The following is a 16,682-nucleotide window of genomic DNA, read 5'->3' on the forward strand; positions in this document are numbered from 1 at the left end:
GAAATGAACATTGTTTCCCCCTTGTTTCTGAGAGACCATTTGAACGCTATATACTAAAGTCTGCCTTAGCAAGAAAATTTGTGAGGAGGATACAAAAAGAGCTGGTACTGTACTATTTATCAGGGTGCTTGTTGCTTGGACGTCTTTTGAGTATTTGAAAATTCACTCATTTTTATACTGTTGATATTGTGTTCTATTTCAATTTAAAACTAAAGAGATGAGGGCTTTCCAGTTGGCGCAAGAGGTTAAGACGCAACCTATGAAGATATCTGCAGCCACTGCAGCATGAATTTGATCCCCAGCCGTCCAGGGAGATACCCAGGGAGATACCCACATGGCACAGCAGACCTCTTCTGTCTCCCCGGCTGTTTCCCTCAAGCAGTGCATTTCAGTCAATTCCGTTCCCCACCCTGTCTCTGGTGAATCCTCTCACCCCCAACACCTCTGGATTGTACCCCAGTTCTTATATGCATAAATAAATAAATCTTTAGGGCCTCCCTGGTGGTGCAGCGGTTGAACGCTGGGTTATGAAGCTGCCCGCAACCTCTACAGCGCGAGTTTGATCCCCGACCTCCGGCGAGGGTCCCACATGGCGCACAGACCTCTCCTGCAGCCCGCTGCTCCCCTCAGCAGTGTACTTTGTCAGTCTGCCTGCTCTGCTCTCCCCTCTGGCTCTGTTGATTTCTCTCACCCTCCCCCACTTCTGACAGTACCCAGTGCGTGCATAATAAATAAATAAAACTTTTAAAATAATAATAAAATAAATCTTTAAAAAAAATAAGGAAATGATGAAGAGGAAGGGCACACATTCCTAAAATGTTAGTCACACATATATATTAGCACACACACGCATTCAGGCTGTGAACTCACACCCAGTATATTAGAGCTGGTTAACATCTTTATTCATTTGATTTTCTCCTCCCACTTTTTGGGAGGATTGTTTTTATGTTCAGTTTTAAGTTTCAGTACCAATTCTAAAGAGGCCAGGCAGTCTCTGGAATGCTGCTAAAGTGAGACACTTGTGATAAAAGCCTGCAGTGCAGCCACTCACATAGGAAGACACGGACTAATACCTTCCACATCCCTTCATGTAGGAAGAAACTTAGAATAGTATTTGAGGTAATGTCTCACAGTTATCTGGGCATGTGTGTTTTGTCGGGTGCATTTTAGTAAGCCGCTAGCACTTGGAATCCATGTTCTGTGGAGTGAAAACACGAGACTTAGCAAGATCAGTCTGACAAGAATGCAGTTATCTTGTGAGTACAAACCTTAAATTCAGGCAGGCCCTTACCTATATAAAAGTACTAAATAGTGTTAGTTTTGACTCACTTTGGCTTAAAATTTCATGTTAACAATTAGTTAATAAAATGAGTTTAGTTTATCTGACAAACTGAAGTAACCAAAATCTCAAAAGGCCTCTCTCTACCTTAGTTGTGACTTAATGAGAATACTGACCAGGAGTTCCCCTGACCTCTGCATTCAGGTCTTTGCTTCATCTACCAAACTGAGTTTTCTAGTCTATAATGAGGATAGCTCTTCTGACTTCAGATAGAAAGTTTAGGTAGTTTGGGGAAAACAGGATTTAAAGTGCTTAAACAAGAAAGTAGTTTTAAATTGTGTGTATACTTTTTTTTCCCCTCATAATAACACTTCAGAGTTTGTGCCCATATGGTACTTCTAAAATTGAAGTGGTTAGTTTAGAATATTTGTTTATGTAAAACTACATAAATCTGGGTTTTGACATATAGGCTATTTAATAAAAAAAAAAATGTGAAAAGTGTAACTGTATTTAGTCATTGATGTGTAATCCAGACCCAAACTTTTAATATTTTATATAATTCTTATATCATTTTTCATTTTTGCACAATGTATGCATTTTCATTTTGGTTATATTTCCCATACAATTCCCACGCCCCCCTAATTTTGACTCTAATCCTTCCTCTCCCCGCCCCCTGCCCCTGTAGTGTGTCTCTGGTTTACAGTTGCTTGTTGATTTTGATTTTTACTTTGTATTAGGTAGTCTTTTTCCTGCTCCCTTATTTAGGTTTTCTAAATTCCTGCTATGAGTGAGACCATCCGGTATTTTTCTTTCTCTTTTTCTTTCTGACTTATTTCGCTGAGCATGATCCCTTCTAGCTCCATCCATGTTGCTGCAAACTGCATGTGTTTATCTTTTTTGATTGCTGAGTAATAGTCCATGGTGTATATGTACCACATCTTCTTGATCCAGTCATCTATTTTTGGGCATTTGGGTTGTTTCCAAAGCTTAGCTATTGTAAATAGTGCTGCTATAAACATAGGGGTGCAGGTGCCCTTTGGAATTAATGTTTCTGTGTCATTTGGGTAAATACCTAAGAGTGGAGTTGCTGGATCATATGGAAGCTCTATCTTTAGTACAGACCCAAACTTTTTAATATTCTTAGAAATAGAGAAAGAAGTGCATAGCAAATTATATTTTCTGTTTGATGTTTATGTTGACACAAGCAAATTGAATTCCTGCCCTTATTTCCATAGTACATTCAATGCTATTAAATATATTGAGTTCCTTTTCTGAGATCTTGTCTTAAACCCTTCTAATGACTTAGTGCAACTTGTATGATAACTAACATCTCCAATAAGAGATTTTAGTAATCTTAAAATTTTTCATCTTAAAAAAATGAAAAAGCCAGACTCTGAAGTAATTGGATGATAGAATTAGTGGACAAGAATGTGAAAAGTTGTCATAACCATTCTCCATGTGTTTAGGAAAGCAAAGTGAGCATGATGAGAAAAAGGGAAAATATATAAAAGACTCATTGAATTTCTGGAGATAAAAAAAATCTGAAATTCAAAACAACAAAAATACTCTAAGTCTTTGATGGATGTAGGTTTACGTTCTTTAAATGTTCCTGTGAGACTTGGAAAGACAGCTCCTGAGATTCAAGTTCAGCGTATTTGACCTTTTCTCCTGTAACCTTCCCCTGAGGGTAACTATGCAGAGTTCTGAAGTATCACTGTTGGGAAATTATTAACATCAGAAGCTGATTTACAACTCTTCTTAGTCACTTTAATGTGGGACATGAAGCCTCAAGGTGTGAGGTAGCCATATCCAGTGCAGTGTCATGTGAGGTCAAGTCTGGTCTAAGTCTAGTTTCTGAGCTTCAGTTTCCTCGCTTATAAAATGGGAACGAGACTTGGATCATTAGGATCAAATGAATATATTAAGACTTCAGAAGGTGTAAGATTCTTTGTATCTCAATGTCTTGACTATTTCCGATATTTCATTCATTCCACAAATATTTTAATACGTGAATTACGCCACCATTATGTATTCAGCACAGGGCCATGGGAAGCATATTGCAGTTTCGCTCACATTCCTGCCAGTTTACAAGTGGGAGAGTTGTGACTGCGAAAGCAGCAAGGTGGCATCCACACAGCTTAGAAGAGCGGCATGGTCAGGGAAGACTTGGAAGAAACTGACCTTTAAGCAGATGCTTGAAGAACAGGTGGGATTTGGGTGAGGAGCATTGGGGACAGAGGGAACACCAAAAACCTGAGTATATGAGCATTGACCCAAATGGATTCCATTGGATGCAGAGCACTCACTTGGGAGATGATCCCAGGAAGTAGGGGGGGAAGTGGAGAAAGTGAGACCAGCAAAGAGAATGTTGACTAGCCCATTAGCTTATGGACTGCTGGATTTTATTCCAGTCCTCAAGGAATAATTTAGCACATGCCTCAGAATTGTTGCACCAGAGGACAGGATTGGTGGGACTTGAATTCACCATTCCTTTCACCTATTGGTCCAAGGTAACCCTGGGGAGAATGATCCCATGCTTGGGTTTGATCCCACTGAATGATCCCACTCAGCTGGGTTGTACCAGAGCCTGCCTTGAAAACCAGAGGAGATAGAGCCAAGGGTGGCTGTCCTATGATTGATGGGGATGCTGAGAAAGCACATGAGTGTTCATGGTGACATCAGGTGGGCCTCCGGGGTATGACAACAGGTGGGCCTCCAGTTCCACCACAGCTCTCCTGGGAGCTAAAGAGCTCTCACCATCATTTAGTTTCAGCTGAATTGTTTATGAACAAAATTCATTTTTCACTTTTCTTTTCCTATGGCTACATTGAGTAATAACTGGTAATGTCATATTTTGATATATGTACATATTGTGAAATGATTCACCCCCAGAAGATTGGTCTACACATCCATTATCTCACATAGTTACAATGTAAGAAAATTTAAATACCTTTTTCTTTTAAATGAAGATTTTTATTTAAAAAATAAATCCTTACTTGTCTTGGAAAAATAAGACTGAGATAGGACATTGGCCCTCCACTGCCGTCAGCCAGGCCTGAGCCACAGGGGTACCGAGAGCAGAGGGCAAGCGCCCCTCTTCTGTGTTACCGTGTTCATCCCACCCACCTCACAAGTTATTACTGGGTGGTCCCACCCAGCTTTTGCGATTGTCAACCATGGCATTAGGGTATTTGAGAGACAGGTTTGATATGGCTAGAGCTGTTGTGTACACGATAAAGAAAAAAGGGAAAGACTAAGGCAGTGAGGAGTGGTCATTGAAGACCAGTTTGGAGAGGGGCCTACACCAGAATTCTCTAGCACAAGTTCTGCTAATAGTAAAGTGATATTTAGAAACACAGGGCTATGGGGCCTCCCTGATGGTAAAAGGGGTTAAGCACTGCACTATGAAGCAATCCGCAGCCTCTGCAGCACGAGTTCGATCCCCAGCCGGCCAGGGAGCAATCCACATGGCGCAGCAGACCTCTCCTGACTCACCCGCTGCTCCCCTCAGCAGTGTATTTCAGTCAGTCTGCCTGTTCTGTTCCCCGCTCTGTCTCTGGTGAATCCTCTTACTCCCCACATCTCTGGCCTGTACCCCAGCTCTTGCATGCATAAATAAATAAATCTTTTTTAAAAAAAAGAAAGAAAGAAAGAAACACAGGGTTGTGGTAAATCTGTCTGTCTTGTGAGCCTCATAGAGAAGGGTGGCAAAGATCCCAGATAGGATTCAAGTGTTTCTGGGTTATCTTAGCTGAGATACCATCTAACTTGCCCCAAGTGCTCCCCAGATTCAACATAAAGCATGCCTTTAACAAGCTGAGATGGGGACATGTGCTTGGTTCTGGAATTGTAGAGAAGATGAGTGTTGAAAAAATAAGACTATTAAGTTGGGCCTCCCTGGTGGCGCAAGGGGTTAAGACACAACCTATACAGCCACTGCAGCATGAGTTCTACCCCCAGCCAGGGAGCTACCCACATGGTGCAGCAGACCTCTCCTGACTCGCCCACAGCTCCCCTCAGCAGTGTATTTCAGTCAGTGCTCCTGTTTTGTCCCCTACTCTGACTCTGGTGAATCCTCTCACCCCCCGCACCTCTGGCCTGTACCCCAGTTCTTATATGCATAAATAAATCTTAAAAACAAAAATATTATTAAGTTAACAATCTGTTCTCTGCTCTGTATTGCTTGATGCTGGAGTTGGAGAGAAATGAGCAGCGGCAAGCGAATTTCAACTATGTAAGTTACCTTAAAAACATAATCACAGTAAAATGTCAAATGATAAGTAAGTGAGGTGTTATGTGTATTTATTACCTTTGTTTTAAATATAACCTTTTAAATTAGGTTTATATAATTCAATTTCAGTAGCATCTGTGTTTAGCAACCAGTTCCCTGAATTCCTGGAAATTTAGCAATCATCTTTCATGGAGCTTTGCAAGCTAATTCGAGGATGCTTCCGGACTGGGACAAGCACAAGCTAATTCTGGACTGGGAGTCAGTGGCAGCTCCTATCTTGGAAAACTTCTGGTGCTTATATTTTCCATTGCAAAGGCAATGGTGACAGTGAGATCTCAGAACCCAAGCACAGCTGAAGACTCAAAGCAAGCTGGGACCTGGATTTGGCAGAGGGCGTGAGTGTGGGTGAGACTCCTTCAGGAATCTGAAAGCAACTCAGGGCAGCTGCTCTTGGAAGGATCCTGTGTGTCAAGTGCAAAACTGTTTTTTAGACCTTGGCATGTTCATCTCAGGGGTATGCAGGTTTCTCAGGCAAACTCAGGCAACACAGATTCTACTGCCCTCTACCTTGCGTTCCCTCTCCATCATTCTCAGCTGCAGTCAGGACAGGAGGTCAGCACTCCATTCCCCAGATGTGAGGGCATTAAGGGCTTGAGGAGCTCCACAGGTGATCATTTTCCCCTTAGCTGTTACTTTTTTATAGCCAGTCTTGGCTAGACCCATTGTCTCTACCCTGTTCTGCGCTGTTTTGGTTGAACTATGAACTGAGACACATAAAGTTTAACTTGCCCAGAATGAACCAGTAAGTGGCAAGGCCAGATCAGAGTGTCTGGTTCCAGAACATGCCATCTGAACCACTTGATGGGAAAGATATGTGGGAACCAACCGGGGAATTCACTATGAGTCCTCAGATGTAAGGAATTCTATAGCAGGGGTCTTTGGCAGCTGCCACAAAATCCTTGGGAAGGAACTGGGTACATAGGAGCAAGGAATGGGGTCTGGTTCTGATTGGAGGGAGGAGAAACCTGTGAGCTTTGAAAAGATACCCAACTTGTCTATGTGTGTGAGCTCTCAGAAGCACAGAGGCCTGCCTCTCTCCAAGCTACTCCAGCACCTGAGAGACCAAGGGTGCTTGGGTCAAAGGGGAAATGGATAGACCAGCCCACCTTCATTTCTTTTCTAGCTGCAGTAATGGTATCGTGGCTATTTCTCATATCTTTTTTTAAAAATATTTATTTATGCATACAAGAACTGGGGTACAGGCCAGAGGTATGGGGCGGCGCGATGAGAGGATTCACCAGAGACTGAGTTGGGAACAGAACAGGCAGATCTACTGAAATACACTGCTGATGGGAGCAGCTGGTGAGACAGAAGAGGTCTGCTGTGCCATGTGTGTAGCTCCTTGGCCATGGATCAAACTCATGCTGCACTGGCTGTGGATAGCTTCATAGGCTACATTTTAACCCCTTGCACCACCAGGGAGGCCCTCTCTTTTATCTTTGTTTTACCCTAGCCATTTGCTATTGCTCTGAGAAACTGGGCTCCAAATCCACGAGACATGTTCAGAGCTCTAACTAAAGCGACAGAAATCCACTGGGGAAGATTCCAGGTTTTTCCATGAGTCATTTCTCCAGGGCTTTAGAGAGATTATGTCCTTGGGGAGTTCCCCCTTAATCGTGATTTCAAAGGCATACTCTGCAGAGCAATCAGGGAGATTGTAGGACTGCCTGAGAGGTAGTATAAGGCTAGAAAAGGAAAGAACTCCAGGAGCAGCGGATATGGGTTTGAGGTAGACTAGCACTTGTCCGATGCCTGACTTTATGGGAGTTCCTACTATCTCTCTAATCTTCCCTTGCTATTTTGTTCTACTTTTTATTGACATTCAGTCTGTCCCTTATTTGCAAGATAGCTAATAAGATTTCTAAGATAGCTACATCTTTTAGAGGCTTGTAAACAAAATACAGATGCAATGATATGATATTTTGAGTTTGTTTTAAAATAATTTTATGGGGGAGGGTGTTTGGGGGAGTAGATGTGGTTATAGAGAAAACAAAATGGACAACATATGTCAATTGCCTAAATTAGATGATACCTGCAAGTTAGTTATACTCTTTTGTATTTCTAAGATTTTCATAGTAAAAAATTCCAAAATGGAGGAGCAGGTAGGGGGAATAAGAGATTTTATGGACAAACAAGATGGAAATCTTGGAAAAGATTTTGCTAGAGATGCCACCATAGATAATTCTAATATTTGCAAGAAGGCAGAAGAATTTTATCCACTACTCTCCAAAATGATGAGAAGTTGCTCTAAACTTATCAAAAGTTTATGGTTTTGTGGAAGTAGTGGACTCTGGACAATTGAATTGGAGGGATCAGTATCTTGGCAAAGTTAAATACAAGAAAATACTTTCCTTTACTTACTTTGTGTTTCCATATGCACATTTCTATGGAGAATAGGCCTGGCATGATGGAGGCTCTCCTTTTGGGAAATTGTATGGAGTTTGATGTTGCTGACTAACTTTGGGGTTGACTTTATGCTATGTCGGGGCCATAAGAGTGTCAGCATGAACTCCTGAAGCTTGGGAGTCCCAAAGAAGTGACATCAGCAATGAAGCTTTTGGAGGAACATCTATACTTTACCAAGTATTGAATAAGACCCCCAGAAGTTACTTGAGTTGTAGAAAGAGATTAGAGAGAAGCAGTTAGTGGACTTTGTTTTACTTTGGTTTTTCAATTTTTTTTTTTTTATTTTTGTGGAAATGTAAGTTTCATTTAAGGTTGTTTTTTAAATGGCTGGTTTTCCTCTGTGGAGGGTGTTTCTAACTCATCACCTAAGCCTTTTAGGTTATACAGTGTGCTTTCAGGCTGGGGAGCATGGCTGGGCATAAATCAAATGAGACATGGAGTAAGGGGACAGTTCTCTGAAAGTCTGGCTCTGAGTTGTGCTTATTGTTCTGTTTGGCCAATTTTAGGCCTTTGGAGCACGTTCTAACTTGCTTGTCTCACTAGCTCTAGGTCAGTAATTTAGAATCGTAATTTAAAAAATGTTAAATGGCAACATGGGTGTGGACTACACACTCCTGATAATCTGAGGTCCCTCTTTAAGGAAATTGTCAAAACTTTAGTCTTGAAGGTTAAACCAAATGGTTTGAGAGAAGTAAATGTAAAGAAATATAAAGTGGAGGAAACTTCAAGTATTCTACCACTACCACTACACTACAAAGGTAGAATTTATTAATTTGATTAGGTTGGAGTCTAGGCCAGTGACCTCGGATGCACAGAAGCAGCAAAGATTTGTTTAGCTTCTTGTGGCATCCAGATTTCTAACCACCTTCCTAATGTGAAGAACCCTGGCCTCAAATTCCATCCCCTCATCTGAAAAGAGGTCCTTGATTCCCTTGGTGCTAAAGAAAAATACTTCAAAAACTAGTTCAAATATCCATAGTTGATTTATTGAAGTGGGGATTGTAGCTGCTTGGAGGGCAAAGGAGTGATTTTATTTGTAAAGCGATTAACCAAGCTCTTATTTTATGTTACTTATTCTCTGTGTGTTTTAGAAAAACAAACATCTTAAATTGACATATTGATCCTTAGTTGTTAAATAAATTTTATTACCATTCAGACAAAATGCAGGAGATTCGTGTTATTGATGTTTTTTTATGTATTGAGAGTCCCTCCAAAGGTTAGTAGGGAAATAGCCATAGTTCAATCTTTGAGCCAGGTTTGATATGAAATATCTATGAACCCTTAACCTGAATTGTATTTTTGTTTTTTTTTGTGTGTGTGATAAATGAAATAACCTATAAGCCTGGGCCAGCCCATTTATGTCTCTGAATGAAAGTTCTGCCTACGTACAGAGGGCTTAGCAGCCATCCATCTTGATCTCTGCAGATTCATCAGTTTCTGAGAAAGTTTCTCCTCCAGAATTTGCCCTTGTCAAATATAGCTACAGAGAAACCAGAGTAAACAGTTCAGTTGATATTGGATGTGGCTCTATCTATTCTTTTTTTTTCCCATTTATTTATTTATTTATTTATTTTTAAAGATTTATTTATTTTTATACAAGAGCTAGGGTACAGGCCAGAGGTGCAGGAGGGTGAGAGGATTCACCAGTGACAGAACAGGGAGCAGAACAGGCAGAAGGACCGAAGTACACTGCTGTAGGGAGCAGCAGGCACGACAGGAGAGGTCTGCCATGCCATGTGGGAATCTCCCTGGCAGGCCGGGAATCGAACCTGTGCTGCAGAGGCTGTGGACAGCTTCACAGCGCTGCACTCAACCCGCTGTGCCACCGGGGAGGCCCTTTTTGGGTTTTTTTGGTTTTTTTTTTCAATTTAACATATGCTTTTGTTGTAGCTGCCTGTGTATCTCTTGACAATCCCTGGTGAGAGGTTGGGCGCTGGAACCTGAGTGCTTCATTTCAGATACTGCCTCTGATACTCCTATTCCGGGAGAAATTGCATAGCCACTCAGAATCCATTTTCTCATCTTCTTCATAGAGTTCTGTGGAAATATTATTTGTTACTATCTCTGAAGCTCTTAGAACAGGGACTTAGAACTAGGATGAGTCAAGCTCTCAATATGTGAACTCTGCTATTACATATTTCTGTATTCACTGGCTCTACAGCACCAGAAATTGTCATAATATTAAGCTGTGATGATAGACATCAATATTTTGTCATATCTCTTACTTTTTCTTTTTCAATATTCACTTTCTAAAACTGCAATTGAAAAAAAGACAATTACTTTCTTCCACTACTTTTCTTGGCAGTAGTGTCATTTGCAGAATGCTGCAAATAAAACATGTATGGTTACCTTTCAGATTATTCTGAGTTTTATATTATCTCCTTTTTGAGTTTTCAGAAGAATTACTTACAAGCTTGATTCTTACTAAATCATCACTTGAAAATGAGATAATATATCTGTCAGTCCGAAAAACTGAGCAGAAACTTTGTACCTATCAGGTCCACATATGTATCAGCCCCATAGCCTTCCCCCAACTTGCCCAGAAATTGAAACTGGACAAAATTGAACCATGAGGCAGAGACACTGGGCAACAGCTTTCATTACTGCTCTTTGTCATTTCCTCCCTGCTGGCCCCTAACATGCCCAAACCATTCTCATCTCTTTAAGAGAATCCTGCTTTGATTACGGACAGGAAGTGAATTTCCTGATAAATATTATCAAGGACTGACGGCCAGTCCATTAATTGCACAGTTTCCTTCACTTTGGATGAACCTTCCTGCAAGAAGCCAGTCTTCCTTCCCCCACAAAGTTCAATCACATAGGGACCTGTGTATTCCGCAAAGCAAAAACATGACCAGGCTCTGGACAGTTTTATGGCAGAGAGAAGCTGGGAGCACCGAGGTTGAGAGTGCCTCTTTCTACTGCTCTGACTGGATGCTTGGAGGGGCTGTGGGCTTGAGAGAAGGGAATATGTTGGCTCTTCCTTCCTTGATTTTTACTATTTGAGGATTCATTCCACTTTTTTTTTTTTTAAAGATTTATTTATTTATGCATACAAGAACTGGGGTACAGGTCAGAGTTGTGGGAGAGGTGAGAGGATTCACCAGAGAGAATGGGGAGCAGAACAGGCAGATCTACTGTAATACACTGCTGAGGGGAGCAGCGGGCAAGGCAGGAGTGGTCTGCTGTGCCATGTGCGTTGCTCCCTGGCCAGCTGGTGATTGAACTGGTGCTGCAGTGGCTGGCCATAGCTTGATAGTTCTGTCCTTAACCCCTGCACCACCAGGGAGCCCTCATTCCACTTTCTTATAGGCTTCACTAAATCTTTCATTCGGCACGTATTTATCAAGCCAGTTACTGCATAATAACAAAACCCAAAGCAGTTTCTTGAAATGACATTGGGGGAAATATTTGAAAATCTTGAATATATAATTGCAAAGGGTTTTAGTTTTCATTTCTTATACTTCATGGCAGTTTTGAAAGGTAAGAAGTAAACGTGAGAATCCTTTCTAAAATTTAAGAAATAAACATGAAGAAATAAACCTCCAGCAATAAACATAGATGTTAGAATCAAAGTATTTAAGTTTGTAGTACACAGATTATATCAAATGAATGTAATAATAGACATTTGCCGATGTGAGGTGGCTTAAGTTGGGACACTTTTATTATTTTTGTTGGGAGAGTGCCCTAGCAGTTCAAAATTCTCCCCTCCTACCTTCCTCGGTGCCTGAATTTTTCTTGTTGGTCTTGTTTAAGGATTATGAGCTGTGATGTGAGAGGCAGATATCTTATCCCTGAAGGGACCCATTTCTTGGATTACAAGTGATGTGTGGGGAAGCGTGTGGACTGGGGATTATAAGAAAATTTCAAATATCCTTCGGCAACTTGTTTGCTGTGGCCCCCACACAGTTCCTCAGCATTTCTTGGTATCAGATGTCTAGCTTGTGCCTGACACACTAGAAGTCTTAGTGCTCCTGTCTTTCTGTATCTTACCCTCCCAAATTGCCTAAGCCAGCAATCTGGGCTGTCTCCTGCACTTTTTGCAGTCCTGCCCACCTCATTCTAGCCAGACACTAAGTCTATCTAATTTTTCCTGCTTAAAGCTGCTTAATCCTTGTTGTCCTCTCCGCTCATGCCCCAGGTCAGATCAGTCCTTATCGCTCTTTGGATTATTGTAGGATTTGGATTATCATGCCTTTCTGACCTCTGTCCCACCACCCCTCACTCCAACAAAACTTTCTAAAAAGCTAACCATAGCTCATTCCTGCTTAGAAGCATCAGCCCCGTTTTACCTATAAGATGAAGCCTTTAACATAATATAAAAATAGTAAGTGCTTTCATAGTTTTCACTCTTCTAAATGTTCCACGGATGTTAACTCACTTAAACCTTGTTAGAATTTAAATGAGTATGACTGTACGATGTCCAGCTTACAGGTAAAGAAACTGAGGCAGAGAGAGCAAATAACTTGCTTGGAGTTAAACTGTTATAAGTGACCACTGGAATATTTATGTAGTCCTGTTGAGTCTCAGGGCTATGTCCTGCCTAATTCTGCTTTGTTTTTTATCCTCAACAATACAAGTTGTATGCCTTTCTTTCCCTACCCATATCTACTTCCCCTCTCCCCATACTTTGTTCCTGCTAATAGCCCTGCTAGGACTGCCTTTCCTGTTGACTTCTTGCCAAAACTCCCACTTCTCTTTTCAGTTATGGGCCTGGCATCACCTGCTTCCTCCCTATATTGCCCTTTGCTCAATGCATGCCTCCAAATATCTGAGGGGTTTTGTGTTAGAAATGGGACACAAGGGATTAGTTGGCACAAGGGAATAGTTTCCCTGTTGGCACAAGGGATTAGTCTCAGCACTATGAAGCTATCTGCAGCCACTGCAGCACAAGTTCGATGCCCAGCCAGGGAGATAACCCACATGGCGCAGCCAACCTCTCCTGTCTCACCCGCTGCTCCCCTCAGCAGTGTATTTCAATCCATCCATCTTTTCTACTCCCCACTCTGTCTCTGGTGATTCTTCTCATCCCCCACACTTCTGGCCTATACCCCAGCTCTTGTATGCATAAATAAAATAAATCTTAAAAAAAAAAAAAGAAATGGGACAGACAATAAAAACCAAGCTCTAGAGATGGTCTTTAGGATCTTGTGTTCATTTGGAGTAAAGAAACAAAAACAAAAAAAGAAGCAAAACAGAACAGCAAAAGCCTAGAGTAGAAGCACATGCATAGTCTGGGAAAGGTACACAAAGGGCCCCTATGGGGGGGTCAAGTGCAGGTTGAGGACCCAAGCCTGCAGTGTGAGGAAAGCCATCCTAGAAGAGATGATAGTGAAAGTAGGAACTCACTTTTCTAGACAAAAGGAATAGCATTTGCAAGCTCAGAGCAAAGATAGCCCAGATAACTTGGGAAAATTGTTGAGTGAATTTACCAGTCCATAAGCCAAGCACAATCCCTATGGCAACCAGAGAGGACTCAATTAATAACTGATGGTTTCCTTTATTTTCTGTCCATTTCTAGTGGACTTGCCACTTTATCTAAGAGGAGAAAGTTAATGTACACTGGATGTATATTGGATGCCTCACTTCTAGTTAGCCTGCCTATAGCTCTCCCTATAGCCCCCACCCAGGGCACATCTGAAATAATCCCTTTCTTCTACAAAATTTTCCCAATCCTCTGCTTGCTTTTGAATCTCTGCCAAATGCAAGGGATGGCAGCTGACTCCTTTGTGAGAGTAAGTGTTGAATGAATAGGCTTTGCTTGACCTTATTTCAGGGATGGGAGGGAGTATTTTCATTTCATTTCTAGAAGTTTCTCAGATGGGCTGGGGATACCATTGGTTTTTTGGTTTTTTGGTTTTTTTTCATTCTTGGATCCAGTTACCTTTTCTTAGAACATTAGAGAGTGTTTTTCCACTATCTACAAACATTGTAGATAGGATTTAACATGTTTGTGCTGGAAAGAGCACTATTTTCTATGAGATCAGAGCTAGCACCTAGTTGGATTCCCAACTCTACTTACCAGTGGTGCTGACAGTCAGCAAGTCCTGTAGTTTTATGTTATTGCCTCTTTGCCTGTAAAATGAAACTAAGATATTATTGTCTGCTTAAAATTTGTGACCACTTCCCTCCACCCCTGCACATCTAGGTATTGATAGTCATCAGTTACCTACAATTACAAAGAGGCTCAAACCAGCTTAAAAAACAACAAACAGGCCAGAATCTGATAACGCACAATTATCTCTACAGTTAGGCCTCCCCTCCACCTTTTAAGCAAAGATAATCACAAAGATTATTTCGATCATGAAGTAAAGCTGGCCTTATTAGATAGGACTTTGTTTACACAAGTGCAGCAAGAATGGTGATTTAATGATTGGGCCTTTAAAAGTTTGCTTTGCTGAATGTATTTATAAAGAATCTCACAATGGCTTCTTCTCCGCGAACACACCAAATGGCGGACGACGCCGGTGCTGCGGGAGGGCCCGGAGGCCCGGGGGGCCCTGGAATGGGAGGCCGCGGCGGCTTCCGCGGAGGCTTCGGCAGCGGGCCCCGGGGTCGCGGCCGGGGGCGGGGCCGGGCCGCGGCCGCGGCCGCGGGGCTCGCGGAGGCAAGGCCGAGGACAAGGAGTGGATCCCCGTCACCAAGCTGGGCCGCCTGGTCAAGGACATGAAGATCAAGTCGCTGGAGGAGATCTACCTCTTCTCCCTGCCCATCAAGGAATCCGAGATCATTGACTTCTTCCTGGGGCCGTCCCTCAAGGACGAGGTTTTGAAGATCATGCCCGTGCAGAAGCAGACCCGCGCTGGGCAGCGCACCAGATTCAAGGCGTTTGTGGCCATTGGGGACTACAACGGACATGTTGGTTTGGGCGTTAAATGCTCCAAGGAGGTAGCCACCGCTATCCGCGGCGCCATCATCCTGGCTAAGCTCTCCATCGTCCCTGTGCGGCGAGGCTACTGGGGGAACAAGATCGGCAAGCCCCACACCGTCCCTTGCAAGGTGACTGGCCGCTGTGGCTCTGTGCTGGTGCGCCTCATCCCCGCCCCCAGGGGCACTGGCATCGTATCTGCGCCTGTGCCCAAGAAGCTGTTGATGATGGCCGGTATCGATGACTGCTACACCTCGGCCAGGGGCTGCACCGCCACCCTGGGCAATTTTGCCAAGGCCACCTTTGATGCCATCTCCAAGACCTACAGCTATCTCACTCCCGACCTCTGGAAAGAGACAGTGTTCACCAAGTCTCCTTACCAGGAATTCACTGACCACCTGGTGAAGACCCACACAAGAGTCTCTGTGCAGAGAACCCAGGCGCCAGCTGTGGCCACCACATAGTAGAGTTTATACCAGGAAATAAAGTGAATTACGCCCAAAAAAAAAAAAAAAAAAAAAAAAAAGAATCTCACAATGGCTCTTTAAAAGTTTTTTGATTCCAAAAAGTCAGACTAGGAACTTATCACTAGGTTTCAACTACTTTGCTTATAGATCTGGGTGAATTTCTCTCTTCTTGAGGTCCATCAAATGGCTCAAGTTTCCTAAACCCACCAGGAAAAGAACTCACCTATAAATCTGGGGACTTTGTAAGCCAGGTACCACGCCTGTTTCCAAAGGAGGCTTTTAAACCACTGAATTCATAAAGTCAATCTTAGTTCCTTAAAACTGACTGCTTATATCTAATTCATTCTCAAACATAACATTCTGAATAAAGTCTTTGTTGTATAAACTATGTTTTCTGTTATATCCTCTTAACAAGGAGGTCAGTTCCTACTAAATGTTTGCAAACAACTATGATGCCATGAAAATAAAAATATTCAATGAGGGTATTCTGGAGAAATCAGAAAAGATAAATGTTTTATTTCTGTTTTTTGAAAGCTTAGTCATCCAAGTGTTGGTTAGAGATAACTTAAGAGAAAAGAGAAAGGAGTTTCTTTTATTGATAAAATAGAACATTGTGGTATCAGCAACAATCCAAGGAAGACTCAAATCATCCCTCATCCGTTCATCCAGTTCTCTGTCATTCTTGTTCTGTTCCATCTGGGTTAGTAGTTGCATGAACACATGAGTTTCTTTATTACAGTGCTGAAAATCCTGAGTCAGTCCAGTGGTACGGTCTCAAAGTTGTTTAAGCAATGACATCAGAAATGTGTGCACAAGAGTTCTTGGCATAGCCCTTTTCCTTTGTTATAATCGAAGCACTCTGGTCTATAAATAATTTGCAAATGCTTTCAGGGAAACATCAGAGTAAAACAAAAATTATCTGTCAATAACAAAAGACTTAAAAATGACTGTGTTTGGGCTTCCCTGGTGGCACAAGGGGTTAAGATGCAGCACTATGAAGCTATCCGCAGCCACTGCAGCATGAGTTCAATCCCTGGCCAGGGAGGTGAACCACATAGCTCAGCAGACCTCTCCTGATTGCCCACTGCTCCCTTCAGCAATGTATTTCAGTAGATCTGCCTCTTCTGCTCCCCACTATTTCTGGTGAATCCTCTTACCCCCTGCATCTCTGCCTGCACCCAAGCTCTTTTATGCATAAATAAATAAATCTGTAAAAAAATGACTGTTTTGTTTATTAATAATTTTCAAAAGTGAAAGATCTGCTCAGTTCATTACAATGATGCAAGTGTCAGAAAGTTGGTTGTTTCTATGGTATGCAAAACAAAATAAAGCAACAATCAAAGTGGTAATAAAAATAAATAAATAGAAGTT

The 16,682-nt window shown here is 42.1% G+C and overlaps 1 pseudogene across 1 annotated transcript; it reads left to right on the forward strand.

Annotated features, from left to right (window-relative positions):
- Positions 1-14,409: 14,409 nt before the first annotated feature.
- On the forward strand, positions 14,410-15,342 carry LOC119233500 (40S ribosomal protein S2-like; annotated as a pseudogene). The gene has a single exon (XR_005122411.1). The product of XR_005122411.1 is annotated as a 40S ribosomal protein S2-like (transcript).
- Positions 15,343-16,682: the final 1,340 nt, after the last annotated feature.

The sequence above is a fragment of the Talpa occidentalis genome, unplaced genomic scaffold (genome assembly GCF_014898055.3).
Source record: "Talpa occidentalis isolate TD23 unplaced genomic scaffold, MPIMG_talOcc4v2.1 talOcc4.8, whole genome shotgun sequence".
Classification (NCBI taxonomy): Eukaryota; Metazoa; Chordata; class Mammalia; order Eulipotyphla; family Talpidae; genus Talpa; species Talpa occidentalis.